The 18,132-nt window shown below is 37.2% G+C and overlaps 1 protein-coding gene across 7 annotated transcripts in view; it reads right to left on the bottom strand.

The window, feature by feature from the left end:
* ZNF407 (zinc finger protein 407) overlaps nt 1–18,132 on the bottom strand; it is a 329,424-nt gene that overhangs the window by 215,606 nt on the left and 95,686 nt on the right. The window lies entirely within an intron of this gene.

Here is an 18,132-nt window from a genome sequence, read left to right as displayed (position 1 = left end):
GTAGGAAGTAAACTTTGCAATGTGCATACATGAGGAATACACACACCTGAAGGGCTATTTGTAAACAAACACATAGTCACCTATGGCAGTGACCACCATCAAATCCATTTTTCATCTTTACAGATACCAAATAATTCTGATTATTCGATCCATACGTACATATGGATGTATAATTATATATTGATTAGTTTAGCTTTTAGCATAATGTATGAATGCACTGAATTTCTCCAGAGTAACAGATAGCATTTTTTAAAAATTATACCAATAGACCATTAGCATTATGAGTGAATTTATTTTCCCCAGCAGTGTTAAAGATATGCAAAATTTTCATTTTTCAGAGTTGCACAGTAAAATGATTAACACCAGCTCTGCTCATTATCTTGCTTAACAAAACTTCTCTAAAAACAAATAAATCAAAAACGCCGCTAACATTCCTGAATAAATAAATTACAGACCTGTTCAGTGGCAGCAATGATATTTTAAAAAGCTTGTGCAAGCTCATTGTACAATTTTATTACAAAACTGCAATTTATAACAAAACTGTCCACTTTTTACTTTCTAGCCAGCTTTACTCATAGAAGTGCCTTTTACAACCCAAGGACCTTCAAGCAAGCAAGAAACCTATAAATGTTAATCCCGTGTTCCAATATGTTACAATATATAAATATTGATATGAGAACCTTCATTACCAATTTTATAATAGGATTTGCAGAACTACAGTTAAATGAAACAACTATTACCTGATAGAATATCAGATGTCTGTCATTACAGACGCAGATTACATATCACAGATTGGAAACACACTTATTGTGTTAGAATTTATATTCTTCATTATATACAGGCAATGAAGTCAGTCCAGAAGTAAAATCCCCTTGCATTTCCCACCCTTACAGGAAAGATGTTTACCTAAAAACAGAGCCTCCAATTTTAGAGATCTAGTGAATTGCTTTCTTACCCTAGTCCCCATGTGTTTTAATACACACACACATACGTATATCTAAACATATATGTATATTTACATATATTCACAGGGTAAAAATGAGAAGTCTTGCCAATAAAAGTATTTCCTTTTATTTCTTTTTGTGTTGTAGTTCTGGAGCACAGATAACCATTGATGTAAGAAATGTACAGAATTTCCTCCTCAAAATATCAAAAAAAAATGTTTGTTCCCTCCTTAGAACAAAGAACACAGCTAAATATATCTCATAACACAGCCATAATAAAATGAAACTGTTATCTGTTGCTAGTTCCACAACAACTCACTGATTCTTCTTAGCATTAAAAACAGCATGTAAATTAAGGTGACTGAAACATGCTTCCAGTGAGCAGAGTAATATGGTAGCTATTCATCACCTGAAGTCATAAAACACTAGGTCTTGTCCTTAGCATATTCTAATGAAGCCTATCATGCAAATGAGAGTGACCTTTTCTGTGCATTCTGCAAGTTCACATTTATGTGAGGAGTATATATAGTTTTCCAATACAAACTAGCCAAAGACTGCGTAATTACTGTAATCAATTAGTAGTTAGTGTCGCTCTGCTCATTTGTGGCTAATGTCAGCTAAACCATTTTTGAGAAAACCACCCTGACAGCTTCTTTCCGTTGTTTTTGTTGCTGCAGGTTTTCTGCAAGAAAATAAGTCAGACTTCTCAAGATGGAAGCACAGATCCATTTTTTTTTTTAAATGCTTTCTCCTCAGATTAAGAATAAAAATGAGACTCACACCTGTAATGGGAAAAGATTCCCCAGCAAAGTTACGTATCCTTAAAATGACATTGAAGTTTTCCGCCAGGAAAATGAAACATTAATATTTAAATATTTAAATGAAGGACACTCTCCCATGAGGAGGTTCAGACCAAGTAAGGAAGACTTGGTAGAACTTAGGCACTCTTTTCTACGGATGAGTAAACAGGCCATACCCTCTGCTCAGCAACAGTCTATTTGGTAGACAGTTATGGATAGGAAACATTACTGGAGCTGGTAATTAAAGTAAAAACTAATACTGTCTCAGAAATGGGGAATTTTGTGCAGGAAAATCATTTATCATGGCTTACAGTTCGTCACAACTGAAATGAATTATCTTATTTAGCACGTATCTATTTCATTCTGTAATATCTTCCAAACTGAAATGTGGCCTGCTTGCTGATTTTAATATCAAAATCCAGTATACATAAACCACAATTATACCATTAGTTGAAATAAATTCTTTACATAACACCTAATATGAGAACTGAACCTTCAGCCAAATAAAGATATACAGATCCCAGTTTCACATTCTTTTACGCTCACATCCTTTATAATGAAGGGTCAGATCTGAGTTTTTAGGAAATCAACTCCTTTTAAAACTGCGACTGGACATTACAAACAAAAACAAATTTAAACCACCAAAAAAATCAATACACTCTAAAAGAGTGTTATTATCTTTGCTCCTACAATAATAAATACAAACTATTTCCTATTTCTCAGAAATTATCCTGCTAATGCAATGTTGCTATGTGCACAACACATAAACACATGCACTTTATATACTGTGTATATTTGCATTATGCAGCTAAAAAGCTAAACGATGTCTTAAGGATTTTTTTGTAGTATGATGACCAATATTATCAATTTTTTTTTCACTCAGCAGAGAATTGCACATTTCAAATGCATACGTTATGGGGACAAGAAAACTGCTTTCTCTGATGAGAAAGTGAAGATGATTTAGGTTCTTTGCATGCCCATACCACACTGTTTTGATAATTACTGCAGTTGCTATCTGCTTGATACAAAGAACCATTTGAAAACAAAACAAACTAAAAAAATTGAGTATAAAATTCTAAAATAATTAATTAGTAAGATTAAAGAAAAATGTCAAGGATTTACTCATGCATATTAAGACATGAGTATTAAGAAATTTGAGCATGTCACACTAACACAGAAGTACCTGAATTCATACAACTCAAAAAATAAGAGATGGAAGCTGAAACCTTCCCTTTTCTTCCTTCAGATCACAATCATATTTTTTATGTAGAAAATTAGCATGTTTCAGTTGTAAAGACCAAAAACTTGTCTTTTTCTTAATATTTTTTTTCCCCCTCACTCAAGGTCTCACAACCTTCAGTGACAGCCAGTGGAAGAGAAGAGGCGGATGGGGCACTCAGTGCCTCCAGCCCCTTGTGCCACAGGCTCCTTCCATGCCTGGCCTAGCTGGGTGAGCGCTGGACAGCTGAGGGACACCAGTGCCACTGCGCTCTTCCTCCTCCTGCTTCCCTTGCCTGCTGCCTCCTGTGGCAACATCCCTTGGGATGCAGCTCAGAGCCCACAGGGAATGACTGTATTCCCTCTGGTCTCCCTAGCAGCAAGTTGGCGGTGTACTTTGTTGGTTTAGTCAATCATAAAATGAGCATACTACTTAGCTACTGCATTGGAAAACTTCTATTTAGCTTTGCTCATAAAACTGCTTAGAGATTTTTTATTATTTTTTTTTTTAATTTCTCTAGATATTAAGAAGTAATCCAAAAAAAAAAAAAAAGAGGAAAAAAAAAAAAAGAAAAAGAAAAAAATCTGTTGAGTAAGGAAGAAGTATTATTTCAAGCTAAGTCTGCATCCCAGTAATTGAAGGTGGTATCTCAACGCACTCTGAAGAGCGCTAATGAATATGAACTTTTTATCCAAACAAGAAAGCAAAATAAATATATAAATTAAAATGAAGAGTATTTGTTTCCATGGTGATTTTCAGGGATGATGGGGAGGGGAGAAATAGCAACCAGGTGGCAATAAGTCAAGTGACACTGAAGATTTATTGGTTTATTTCTGCGTATGGCGGGAAGCAGTCCCCTCACACAACATCAGGCATGGCAGTGCAGTGGCTGCTGACAAGATGGGACACAGCTCTTTTTGCTCCTGTCAGAGCTGGCAGCCATGGGGGCACCTGGAAGTCACCAAGAGGGAATGGTGGGAAGGAGGATGGGTGCAGGGGGGCTGAAGGAGCCACGTGCCTGAGGGCCCCAGGTCCCGGTTGGACCCCGCAAGGCTGCTGCCTGGTGAGCACCCACCTGACCGGCACCCATGAAAAGGCCAGTGCAAAATGCCTCAGCAAAGAGGCAGATGAAGTGATCGCTGCTGATCCACCCCAGGATGATGCCGTTACAATAAACACTCACGACAACTTGCGACCGAAGCGCTGTTACAACACTAATTGTCCATGAAAGCTGACCTGCAGCAAGGCAGCAGAGTTCAGTTTCGATAGGCCCGGCTCAGGAGCGCCAGCGTGATTGCAGATGACAGAAGACATCCACGCATCAAAAATCTCTGGAAATGCCTGACGTGACTTTGCACACTGCAGAAAAGCAGCAGAAATCTGAGAGTCTTGGCTCTTTGTCAGGAAGCAAAAAGGACCACGGGGATGGCATTTTTCAAAGCATCTTTGTAAACCGACATTAGCCTCACCACACCTAGGAAAGCACGTACCCTTCTTGTCCTCCCTATTACTGTACCTTCAATCAAATATAAACTATACGTGGTTAAGAGAACATTGGATTTTCTCAGCCAAAGAAATGCTCCTCCTTAAATTTCATTACATTTCCTGATTTTGATTCAACTGAACAGTTTTCTCCCCATTTTGTCTTAACTCGGCAAGTGCCAGGACTTGCAACTTCCTGGTGTAAAGCCCTCGCAGAAATGCTGGAAGTGTGTCAAGGCAAGCAGGAGACATTGTCACTGCTCCTCACTGCTGGGAATATTCCTTTCAAATGCATTTTGTATACACAAAAGGAGTACAGAACTGAAAGTGAGGAAAACAACGAAGCAGAAAAGGTTATGAATTTCAGACGGGCTGAATATTTATTTAAGTACAAAAGTAACTATGTTAAAAATAAAACTAAATTCTTAATCATGAGCAATGTAGAGTGATTTACTACTGCCACGGTGTTTAAAATTTGAAAAGAAAGCTTCAGCTTTACAACATCTTAGAATTTACAATTACTGCAGCATTTCAGGATTTTTTAATAAGCTAATCATGTACATGAAGCACCTTCCTACAATAGCAATTTAAAATCGTTTTTTGTGATATTAAATAACGTCTCTTATTCTATCTTATTAAGAATAGTGCAGCACAATATCTTAATTGATAGCTTTAACAGTCCAACTTTTTAAAGTGCTTGTATAGAATGAAATGCAAGGAAGAAAACAAATCCTGAATCTTACTCGATAAATATATATTTTGAATCAAATAAACACTTTATCTTGTTTAACTTTTGAAATAGTTCAATGTTTAGATTGACCTAAATATAAAGTTTAAAATTAAATTGATTAAAAATTGAACCAGTTTAATTATTCAAAAGATTTCAAAATTACCCATTTTAAATATTGAACAGATTGAAAATATTAAACTACAATGCCAAAAATTAGAAATGTGAGCTAAAAATAACATAACATGTATGGAGAAGCACCATAGTTGCAATGGGTTGTTTTTTGTTTTGTGTTTCTTTCCTGTTGCTTTTTGGGTTTTTTTCATATTGTATTTGAAATTAGAGGAATAATGCAATGAACTACTAAAATGCTATATAGATGTCATGACCAATTAAATATGTAAAGCAATAAAGAACCATTGGAACAGGGGAGAGCAAAATTAAATGGCTTATATCTGGACTGGAAGTGATTATAAACCAACAGTTCCTCACCCAATTGGTTGCTAGCTCTCCACACACAACTTCTCCCTTCTAGGTATTTCTTAAATCCTCCTTCAATACAAACACAGACACCTCCACCCACCCACACACCCACAGTAAGAAAGCCTTACACATCATTAGTTTTAATCCACCCACATATTGGTGGATTAGTAGGCAGAATTTGGTTATTTCCTTATTTAGGTTGGCAGATAATGTGCGTCATTCAGATACAGTGGGGTTCCTAAGTAGAAAGAGAAGACAAGACATAAACTACATTTTATATTTATCCACCTTCTTTTTCAAAAGAAAAAGGAAGTTTCATATTGGCCCATACATTTAACTTTGTTATTCTGAAGCACAGGAGTCCATCATGCTATGGTGTATGCTACCACATCATTTAAAAGCATCCAACAGAAAGGTCTGAAACTAAATTGGCATGTTGGTATTGTTACAATTTAAATGATGTATTATTAATAATTTATTAATATATATAGAATGATGAAAAAGTTTTATGTCCTTTTACCGACTGGGAAAATGGCCGAAGACATCTACTACAGCCTATTAATGCACTGTTATTTTTTAAAAACTGATCAACTTCAGGTAGTAGATGTAATTGAAATACAAGAAACTTGTCACAAACTGTTTAAAACCGAAACCTCTTTTAACTATACAACCTTAAATACAAAATAATCTACATGGACACAGAAAGATTAAAATACATTTTCCTCAACTTCCCCCTTGATGGCAACATTATTTGGTGTACATTTAGCTTAATGCTTTTTTCCAAAACTGGTAAAGTATTTGATAGCACATGCCATTGTTTTCAAAGGACACTTTGTGCAAGTAGAATTAGTAGAACTTTGAACTCTACATGGGACCACATCTACGAGTTAAAAAGGTCTACCTGCAACCAGTTTTGAGTCCATGCACCTAAGCCCCGTTAAAAGACCAAGCAAAAAAAGCAGTTTGCAAAAACACAACAGAAATAATTATAAAGTGCTAAGTAGGAACATAAGAAACAACACACACCACCAACTAAAATGGCAGTGCTGAGCTCAGTGCATCTCAGAAATCAGATTCAAAACGGAAATAATACATAAAGTAAGCTAACATTTTCTAAGCTTCAGTTTTCAGGAGCTGTGGAAAACAGCAAGGCAACTGTTTTTCTTTTTGACGGAGAAAAACAGATTCCTAAGTACTAGTTTGGTAATTTATTCCTCAAATTGCTTAGTTTGCATAAAAGGACATTCATGAAATTGTATATGCATCTATGAATACACATATATATATGTATATATATCATAGTATCATAGTCTCATGCGGGTTGGAAGGGACCTTAGAGATCATCGAGTCCAACCCCCCGGGATTCGAGCCTCCTGGTGTAGCAGAGCGGCACTTCTACCACTTGTGCCACAGGGAGGATTCAAACCCAGGGCCTCCAGTGTTGCAACATGGCATTCCTACCACTTGCGCCACCGGGGCACACAAATACACTGCAAAATGCTTGAGCAGAGCTACTGGGCAAAAAAGCGAAAATATTTACAAGTGTATACATGCCTTGCCCTCTAAAACCTGAGGATGCTTCATTAACTGTAATAGAATGGTGTTTTATACCAGGGAGAGCATGACCACAGTGCCTGTTCACAAGGTGCTGGGATTTTACAAACTAAGTACTACTAAAGCTAACAGAAGTTTTGTTCTTAAACAAGCCTGGAACCAGCACAACTATTTATCCACACTATTGCTCACATGGCTGTATTCTCAAATCAGGAAACCTAGCTCCAAAGGGGAGAATTTTCAGTAATTTGGCTTTTCTTGAGGCATTCAGGCATCATACACCCTTCTTCTCCTCTTCACCTTACACACATTCTGGGTATGCAGTCACCTGAATTAGTTCACTCAGTAAACTAACAGGGAATTTCCCATTAGCCTCCTGTTTAGGAGAATCTGAGCTCTTCCAGTTTACCTCACAGTTTTATGAGCCACATTTGAAAGCAAGAGGTCAGGGACATGATATATGGCTAGAACAGCACCATATTTTGGCAGCCACACAAACTCAGATATGCCTCCTTTCTGTAGCTTCATCAGGCGGTCATAATGTGTCCCTGTTTTGATGTGAGCTTTGCTTTGTGCTATTTTCATCCCGCATTTGATCATTACAAGATCTTAGACAACCAGTAATACTGTAAGTAATAACCTTAAAAGGAAGGCAGTGCCCAGAATCTTTCTCAAACTGTAATCTGAAGATTTCAAGTCAAAACAATCCCAAGAAATAGCAAGAACATCTAATGTTAGATGACCCCCATGTTCATTCCCATTATTTTTTTCCTCATATCTGAAAGCCATTATCCTGTTTTTCAGATCTGTTTATCCTTCTTTTTATGCTGCACTTGCATTAGCACATGATATTTATTACCCTACTCTCCTGATCCTATCTCATAACACTCCAGACAGCTCCAACAGCCTAACACCTGCCATTTTCAACAATTGCACTGAAAGTATCAGAAGTGTAGTTTAAAAGTATCCTTAATTACAGAGAGGCTGCAGAGACTTAATATTATCATTTATTCATAGGGGCACAGCCTTTCAAATCTATGACATCCAATGATAACTCTAACAAATGCTTGGTCCATAAATTTTTAATGGCCACTCGTGGGTGTTTTACATTGCTGTCTTTGTAGTTGACCTATTCTCAGGTTTATTAATTGGAAAAGGTTTATTGTACACTAAATAAGACAAGTAATTTTACAGTATTTGAGTTATGCTTAGAGAAGATCAGACAATTTCGCCTCATGTAAACAAGGGAAACACATCTTTCACAAAAACCAAATAAATTAAGCTAATGAGGGATGGTTTATTTTCTATGATTTCTCATGGCTTTCAAACTGAAGACGGGTTGGCAGATGTCTCCGTCTTTAAGCAAGCCAACTGCAATTTTACTGCAACCTCACAGTCATTCCCGTGTCTATGTGCCTAACAAGCTCCCTCCTCCCTTTACAGTGTGGGTTTTATATGGTTGGCCTGAAGTTAAACCAACTAAATCCCTCCTGCTTGTAAAACCACTTCCCATTATAGTGCAGGCAACTGAAGCATCTTGCTTAGACAAGGGAACCTGAAGAAAGAACGTAAATTTGAAATACAAAACACGACTGAGGACTAGGGCACAACCTGGGGAATTAAAAATCCTACATTCTCTGCACTGGACCGCTCCTTGTCTGATCACTACAGCATCACCAACCACAACAGCACTGTCATGTACCTTACAGCAGCAGCAGCATGCACTTCATTCCCAAAGACTAAGTTCTGCTGTGCTGATGCAACCCCATCACCCCCACGGACACTTTCACCAAAGCCAAAGGCATATGTTATCCCAGCAGAGCTTTCACTTCAACAGTTTTTGACATGTGACTTGTTATATAAATATATTTATATTTGTATAAATATATAAATGGCATTATTAAGATTGTAAAGTCAAGCAACTAGTGCTCCAGAAATTTCAAAATTAATATTGATCACACAATTACAAACCATTGCACTGCTCATATGCATAATACTAAAGCAAATACAAAACTTCCAGTACCTTTAACACTTCTTGTCCGTTTTAATGAGGAATCCCATTCACTTCATATTCAAAAGCATGTAATATGTAAAACATATTTCAAATTAAGACAGGTATCAAACAAACCAGAACATTTAATTCCAAACTATTTTTTTTCTTAATAAGTAATACTTAGTCAAGGCACCTAAAAACTGGGCACTTTATCACATTATATAAATGTAACAGACAATTAAGAACTGTAATAACAACTATCAAAAAGAAAGGAAAAATGTCTACAGTCACAGGACTGCAATTTAGAAATCCATCGCATTCAAGTATTTTTCAGGACAATAATTCTGTGAGGTATGAGCTTTCCCAGCCATCAATTTGTAAAAGCAACCAGAACTTTCATCTTTGATTTTGAGAGGCCCCCAAATTATTTTCTCATACATATATTCCATAATATTAAAATATGATCTCACTCTTTAATATTTTCATGTCTTTCATTTGCAAGGCAAAGAAACAAAAATTTCTGATCACAAATAGCATAAAGTTGGTTCTCAGATTCACCTGAAGTTCTTTATACCTTCACATCTTTGCTACATTGAACAGACTTGCTCTTAGTGTTCCATTAATGAGTGGACACTCTTAGCTGGCATGCTGGAAATAGTATTAGCACACAAGCCTACATTAATAAAATACCAATATATCAAACACTGTAATCACATGCAAAACGGACAACTTAGTGAGCATTTTTCACTACCCTCTGTTGTCATTCTTCATCTACAGTATTTGTTGATTAAGTGGTGTAACTGAATAGCAAGGTTATGTTTACAGCGTTGTCTTCAGCAATAACAAATTAGTTATTATTATCTGTGATCCATATATTAAATTGGTATCACCAATAAATGTTATCCATCATTTAGCAACTGGTGCTATACAAGAAGGAATCACTAGTGTGATTTGTCAGGGGTCCAGGATACTCTTTAAAGGGAATTAACCAGTTAGGGTCATGGTTAATCTAGCTCATGTGTCTGACAAATGCAAACTCCTTTAGGCAAAGGCCTTGTATTCTGTCTTTGAGAAATTTGATCAAGGCAGGTGCAACCACAGCAAGCAAAATTGACAATGGAAACACCAAGGTAGAAAAAGATCATCAGTTGAAACCATACAACTAGTAGGACTATACATAAACTTATTACACACTTCCCAAGACACCCTCGCCAAAGCTGGACTTATTCAATAATATAATCAAAGTCTTTCCTTATTCACATCTACATTCTACATGACAAAAGCATATGCCTGTTACTATTATCATTAACCCATTCACTTAGTTGTGGTCAGTGACAAAGAAACATTCATAATAAGCACAAATACAGACATATTTGAAACAGAAATACATTTGCTTATTGGAGGCCAGAAGTCAGTTTGTTAATGCAATTTTTAATCTACACAGGCAATCCTGAAAGGTGAAAATTCCTTTTTCAAAAACTAACAATCAACAGAGGTCACTTCATAATCATAAGCACTGTTTATTTTTCCCTCATTCATAAAAAATAAAGTAAAACATTTTAGTCTGTTGTTCCTTTTTGACATAGTGTACGAAATGAAAGTTCTGAAATGAAACAAGAGCCTCAATCCTGCATAGACACTGCACCACCAAATTTAATGGGGCCCTACACATGCCAGCAATTCGATAATTCAAGAATGTGGCATCTTTGACAAAAGGACGGAATCTATGCTTAAGTAATAAACTTCATGACATCCTAGCTGACTTCATCAAAAGGTTTAAAAGCTGTAACATAAAAATCTTCCTGTCCCCTACTTATATTTATGCTAACAAGACAAAGCATTTCAAATATTAATATTATTGCAGAGCCCACACTTCAGGTAGCTGGTAGGTGATGTGGTAGACGAAAAACCATAAGATATCTAACAGCAATACTCAGCACATGGTTTTCACTCCTTGAACTTTGTGACTTCTCTGATTTCCTTTCATCATTATGGTCACATTCTCCTAAGCTGATATATTCTGTATGCAGTATAGTAATTCTCCCTTTATATACAACATTGAAAACCCTGGAATTATGCCATTTTCATTTGTGCAAGAGATGCAGAAGCAGCCACGGTTTTTAATGTATATTTTCACTTGGACATTGCAAGTTTTTGAAAACACAGAAGTACAAGTAAAAGACTTCTAGTAAACATTTGAATTCCATAATAATACATAAAGGTAATGCTTCCTTTCTTTTCTTCTTCTTCTTTTTTTTTTTTTTAAATATATATTTTGAAAGTTAAATTATTAGGCCTATTATACTTAAGATGTACACTCTTAGGGAGGTAAGTTCCAAGGCAATAGAATGAAGCAAGCCTCTGTTTTAGTCAGAACCATATTGGACTTAACGAACATGACGCAAATTGAAGTTAGAATGAAATAAAACATGTACTCTATACATACTCTATCTGGCTTCATCTTTTTACAAACTGGCACTCATGTAGACACACAGAAAGGAAGGAATGTCATACAAAGAGACCATGCAAACCTCATGATGTTCAACAAGGCCAAGTGCAAGGTCCTGCACCTGGGTCAAGGCAATCCCAAACACAAATACAGGCTGGGCAAGGGATGGAATGAGAGCAGCCTTGAAGAAAAGTATTTGGGGATGTCAGTTGATGAAAAGCTTGACATGAGCTAGCAGTGTATTCTTGCAGCCTAGAAAGCCAATCGTGGCTCTGGGCTGCATCAAAAGAAGTACAGCTAGCAGGGCAAAGTAGGTGGCTGTCCCCCTCTATTGTGTCATCACAGGATCTAACCTGGAGCACTTGGGTATTCAACTTTTGGGTCTCCAGAACAAGAACATGGAGCTGTAGAAGTGGGTCCAGAGGAGGACCACGAGAATAATTCAGAAGCCTGAAGCACGTCTCCTATGAAAACAGGTTGAGACAGTCAGAGTTGTTCAGTCTAGAAAAGCAAAGGCTCTGAGGAGACCTTAGAGCAGCCACCCAGTACCTGTTGGAAAGCTGGAGAGAGGCTGGTAGTGATAGGACAAAGAGTAGCGGCCATAATTCTTCACTATGAGGATAGTGAGGCACTGGCACAGGTGGCCCAGAGATGCAGCTGATGCCCCACATCTGGAAGCACTCAAGTTCTGTCTGGATGGGACTTTGAGAAACCTGGTCTAGTGGAAGGTGTTCCTGCTAGTGGCAGGCAGGTTGGAAACAAATGGTCTTTATGGTTCATCCCAACCCAAACAATTTTTCACTTCTATGATTCTACAATGAAAATGGAAGAAAGAGGAAGTCATTTCTCAAACTTCTTTCAGCAGACCATGAGATAGATGGAGCTTATTTTACAAGCCGCTTAAGTAAAACATTGCTCTGAGTCAATAATCTTCCTGTTAGCAGACGATGTCTGTTAGAAAATCACATATATTGCTTATGCTTCAGTCTTCTTGAAATACGGGAAGAAAATAAAGAATACAACACTACTTCCCAACTGTTAATTTCTGTAGAACCAAAAAGAGATGTCAGTTCAGTTAATTGTGCAGGAAAGTGTGCCTTCTCTCTCCTTTCTGCTCATGAATAATAGAGTAGTTAATAATATTGACATTTAAACCATCATCATTGGTCATCTGAATTAACACCTCACAGAGAAATGCAGACAGGTTCACACCTTTCCAATCCACTGTGCTAAAGATGCACCGGTATCTCTTACACTTGGTTAATACTTCTGAGGCACCATAAAATCTAACAGTTTACTTCTTCTTTAATAAAAGCCACAACAGGAAAGAACAAAAACAAACAAAAAACTGTTGAGAAAGTATATTACACTATTATGCACCAATACTGCTGCGGATCAGCACAAATCATGTTCTCTCTTTGCAGCAAATTTTTTGCGGGTTGCTTTTTACAACTTTGTATCTGATGTTTCTTTCAGGTTTTGCTCTGTATGACTATGACAGTCAGTTTTTAACTAGTGACCACTCTAGTACCTTATTCAATAGCTAACCAATAATTTGGAGGCTAAGAAGCAATTTCCTTTCAACAGCTGCTTGCTCCATGGCTTTCATCAGGTTTCGCTCAAATGTTCAGTGGCTATTAAATGACTGTGCAGTGCCCAGCTAGCAGTTCCACCTTGTAAATATAACCTAAAATAAATAGAATCATTTTGATGGCAGTAAGTGCCATAGAATCATATAACAGCTTGGGCTGGAAGAGACCCTAAGGATCATCAAGTTCCAACCTCAGGCCATAGGCAGGGCCACCAACCTCCAGATCTGGTACTAGACCAGGCTGCCCAGGGCCCCATCCAACCTGGTCTTAAATACCACCAGGGATGGAGCATCCACAGCTTCCTTAAGAAGCCTTCTACAGCACCTCACCACTCTCTCTGTAAAGAGCTTCCCCCTGACATCCAAGTACTGCTGGAAAACATACATTTAAGCAATTTTGTGTAGGTCCAGTTGACACAATGCAGTGTTTTGCATTCAGTCAGTTTGCAAATCCAGAGTAAAGTTTGATACTGGAAGCAATGTAAGCACTTTACTTATAGAAGCATACCGTTAGGGAAACTTGCTATTTAGAGAAGCAAGGCATACTGGCTACAGTGAAGTACCATGTCAAATTTCTCAGAGGTAGTTGAGAATTACCACACAGCACTGCACTGCACGATCTAAATACAATCCAGAAGACAGGAATGAAGAAAAACAATATAATACTGAATTCTTGTAATTTGGATCAGACTTATTCCAAAAATATATACATTTCTATCTATCTATATATATATATACAATATATATATATATTTTTTTTTTAATTTTATTTTTTTTTCTTGCTACTCTGTGGACAACAAATTTTCCCAAGGAATTCTGATCTACCTCAAGCCAAGCTGCTCCTGGCTTTCCATAGCATTTTAAACTATGCCAGGACAGCTAGCTCTTCTTCCTCTCTCTCTTAATTAATTCCAGCTCTTCACCTGTTTTCTATCTCATATTCCTAGAGACATTAAACTGTAAGAAATTAGCTCTTATTTGTACCTAATAACACTCTCAGCAGAGGAGCTTATATTGGAGACATATTTGCTTGAGAGATATTGAATCCCCTTGAGACTGTCTGCCACAGATATTATCCCTTTTAATTTCAAATTCTTTTTATCACAAACCTTTCTCTACTCTCTGAGGCTGTGTAGATTACACAATAGTTGCTCTAAATAGAAATGCTCCAAGATTCTTAAATCTCTATCTCCATCTTAAATTGGTGCTTAAAAGCCAATCGACTTTGAAGAGGTTTTACAACAGAGGTCTCCGTAAAGCAGGTATTTCCAGTTTGAGTCACCTAGCCCTTTACATCCCTGGTACCATCCATTCACAAGTATAATACTGACAGAAATATACTTTCTGTTCCTCTCATTTTTTCTCCATGGTCTTAAGTGGGGTCGCCTCCCTTATCACCAGGGAATCAATGCCAGGTTACTGTGCCATCAATTTAATTGAAGCAAGGTCTGCTTAGAGACTCACATTTCCCATTGCCTGCAATGGGATTCTGCCTCCCCTGACCTGTGGTGGTGGAGGGGCCTCCCTGGGGGTGAAGGCCTTCTCCTGAGGCCAGCTGACCCCCACCTTAGGCCCCACTGCCCTCCAGGTCCCAACACTGCAGGTCTCTGTTAATCCTAGCTGTCAAAGGCAGGTTGGGATGCAGAGGGGTCTTCCAAGAGAAACAGTGCCTCACCCACTCCCATTTTTTAAACAGGATTTAGTAGGTTTACCACATTCCAGAGTACCGCATTTATTTAATGAAGGCTGCTTACGATGGGGGGAAAGCAAGTGTGCTTAGCTTTCTATGGACAATGGATGTGAATAATTAATCTTTAGGACTATGCACTCAATGCTTTTCTTCTCATTATTTTTAAATTACAGAGTAAGCATACAACTTTCCAAACATACAGCCCAGCAATCCTGCCTACCACAGTCCTCAAAGTATTTTCAGAAGTAGGACTTCTGCAGGGAGATACAAGGAAAGGCATTTCCTGCATCTGCCCCTCTATGACTGCAACAACAACCTTGAAAGCTGTAGATAAAACTGTGCTGCTTCAGTCTCCTTTGTGGCAGCACCAGAAACCAGTAAGAGTTTTTGAAGAAAACCTGACAGTATCAGAACAGAGTGAAGGAAACATCCTGCTTTTGTTTGCATTACTAGGATTCTCTGGGATGATAGGATTTTGTAACCCCCTTTCCCTTTTTTCTTCTTATTTTTTCTTTCCTTCCTCTTCAACATACCTAACTGATATCAGTAAGAAGTACCACCATTTTCAGCATCTTATGAAATGACATATACACACACACATATATAGGAAGGAGCAAATACACCCTCCCACCTCAGCCAGTGAAAATATAAACAGCTACAGAAAGAGCAGAATAAATATTCTAGTATGGAAATGGGCAGTCATAAAGAAAACCCTCATAGGAAGATCTATGTAATATTTTCAATACCTGATATGGCTAAAATAGCTTCTAGCAAGACCAATCTTTTCTCCTCAATGACAAAACATGAGCTAAATTCAAAAATGGCACTTCAAACCATTGCCTGGCAGCCCCTGAGAATTGAAGCCAGATAATCTTTCTTTCAGGTGCTGCACATTATCTAATCAACAGTACACAAACTGATTTCCATAAGAAATTCTAGCTTCATCATGCAACCTTCGTGTTAATTTAAGAAATAGTCCTCGATTTTGAAATAAAGTTGAAAGTACAATGTCAGAACAAAGTGAAAGAGGTATCATTAGCCTTCAAATGTGACAAATAAGAAAGATATAAACAAGTGTCAGGATAATTAAAAAGGCATTGTTCACTTTTTAGAAGAAAAAAATGAATTGCACAAGAAATATTACGCTAACAAAGAAAGAGCAAATATGAGTAGAAAAAATGACAGTTATCTGCAAAATTCATAAATGTGTCTTTTGTATAACCGTAATGATCATATTTTATGCTGTCATTTTACATTTAATTGCTCACCCTGGTACTTTTCTTCATAGAAGCCATCAGTACCCCACAGAGCCAGATGCTGAATTGCAAAAAAACATACTGTGACCACAGACTTATAGGAAAGTAACTTTGCTGAGCTGTGGTGTATGACAAGTTAATTTTTGCAATTATACTTTTTCCCAGAATAAATGAAACTGCAGGTCATTACTACTCTATATCATTAAAAAGAGGCAGAAATTGTTCTTGATCATAAAGGCCTCAAACTCATTTTATCATTATTTTGACATATGAAAGCAACTTTTCAAGCTGCTTTTCCTCAATATGACTTAATGAAATAAGCATCACCTCAGCTGAAATATGTAAACATTCCAATACATTAAGAAGCGCATAACTAGAGAATATTGTCATTATTACACAATGCTAACCCATCATATGTCTAGCAGTATAGAAACATTATATGCTGTACACTTACAACTATTAGCTCTGCCGTATTTTTCTATATGTAAAAGCACTGAAGAGATACGGTTGCTCAGCTGTCATGTCGATGGAAATTGTCCCCTGTTCATTTATTTTCCTATGAGACGTTAAATGCTAGAAATGTTTTCTAAAAAGAATTAAGCATGAGCAATGTCCATCACTGTCAAATTGTCTGTGCAATCAAACAGCATGAGAGCAGATATCATTAAGGAACACACAGTGTCTGTTTTCGGTATCTGTGCATATGCCATTTGAAGAAAGATATATTAAGAACTTGAGAGTTCGATGTTACTTTGAATTTCAAAATATTTACTGTACATGGAGAACTCAGTGCTTCCCAGAGCATTCTTTCTCATAAAATGCCTTCTCATTTTCTGCACAATTGCTTTAGTTTCCCATCACCAATACGCACTACAAGAGTGGAAGAAGAAGTAGATATTCTGCTCTCCAGATGAAGAATTTATTTATAATACAAAAGAACAAGAGGAAAATGTTCCAAGTGTTGTTGCGTGTGTTGGCAATAAATGTCAAGAACCTTTTAAAATTTGACTACAGAGCTGACAAAAGACATCAGGTTGACAGCCAACTGAGGACTGGAAATCCTCAGTTCATGTGCAGAACAAATGAATACAATGACCCCTAAGCTCAGGGAAGAGCAACAACAACAACAAAAAACAAAACAAAACAAAAAAATAATCAGAATCTTCTCTTCCAGCCAATCCAGTTGTTGAGAGTATGAACAAGTCATATGCATCCTTTGTTAGCAAATCTGTCAGTATTTCTCCTAAAGTACGGGTGGTTAGCTTGAAGAAGCTAATGTTTCCTTAGAGTGAGAGTAGAGTGAGAGAGGAGGTATCAGCAGACGTGTAACAGAAAAAGCCTGTCCAATAAATCCTTTGATTGAGATTTTCAAACTAATGGAACCAACCAAAAACAGAATCAGATTTCTTAAAACAGGCTGCACATAACTCGGGATGTTACTCTTGTCCTAGTGCCTTCTTTCCAAACAAGAAACTTGACTATTCTGGAATTATCTATATTATACTTTGATAATTAGGAACACTTCCCTCTATTCCCCATTTGACCTTTCTGTGCAATAAACTAGCGCTCCCTCTGCATATGACTTCCCTATTCTCATGCAGCTTCTGCAACAGCACTTTCATTGTGTTTTCAGAACACATGAAGAGCTTCTAAACACACTATCAAGAAAGAATATTGAAAATACTGGACACAGTTTCTGTGTTTCATCTTAGTGTACTAAGACATTATTGCTTCAAGGAGGTGTTTTTGTCAGGAAAAAGAAATTAAAAATAAGGAGGAAAAAAAATGCATGGTTGTAACTGCATGCCATTGTGTACTGCTTTTATTTTTTTACAGAAGTGAAACACTCTCCAGTAATTCTCTGCAGCCACAAAATCCTTAGGAGAAGGTTGTCTGTAGGCAGACATGGAACCACACAGCTTTTAAAATCTCCAGCACCACGAT

This window comes from Coturnix japonica, chromosome 2 (genome assembly GCF_054131305.1).
Source record: "Coturnix japonica strain WE chromosome 2, WE-NBRP24, whole genome shotgun sequence".
NCBI classification, from domain to species: Eukaryota; Metazoa; Chordata; class Aves; order Galliformes; family Phasianidae; genus Coturnix; species Coturnix japonica.
This window is presented reverse-complemented; position numbering and strand designations above follow the sequence as displayed.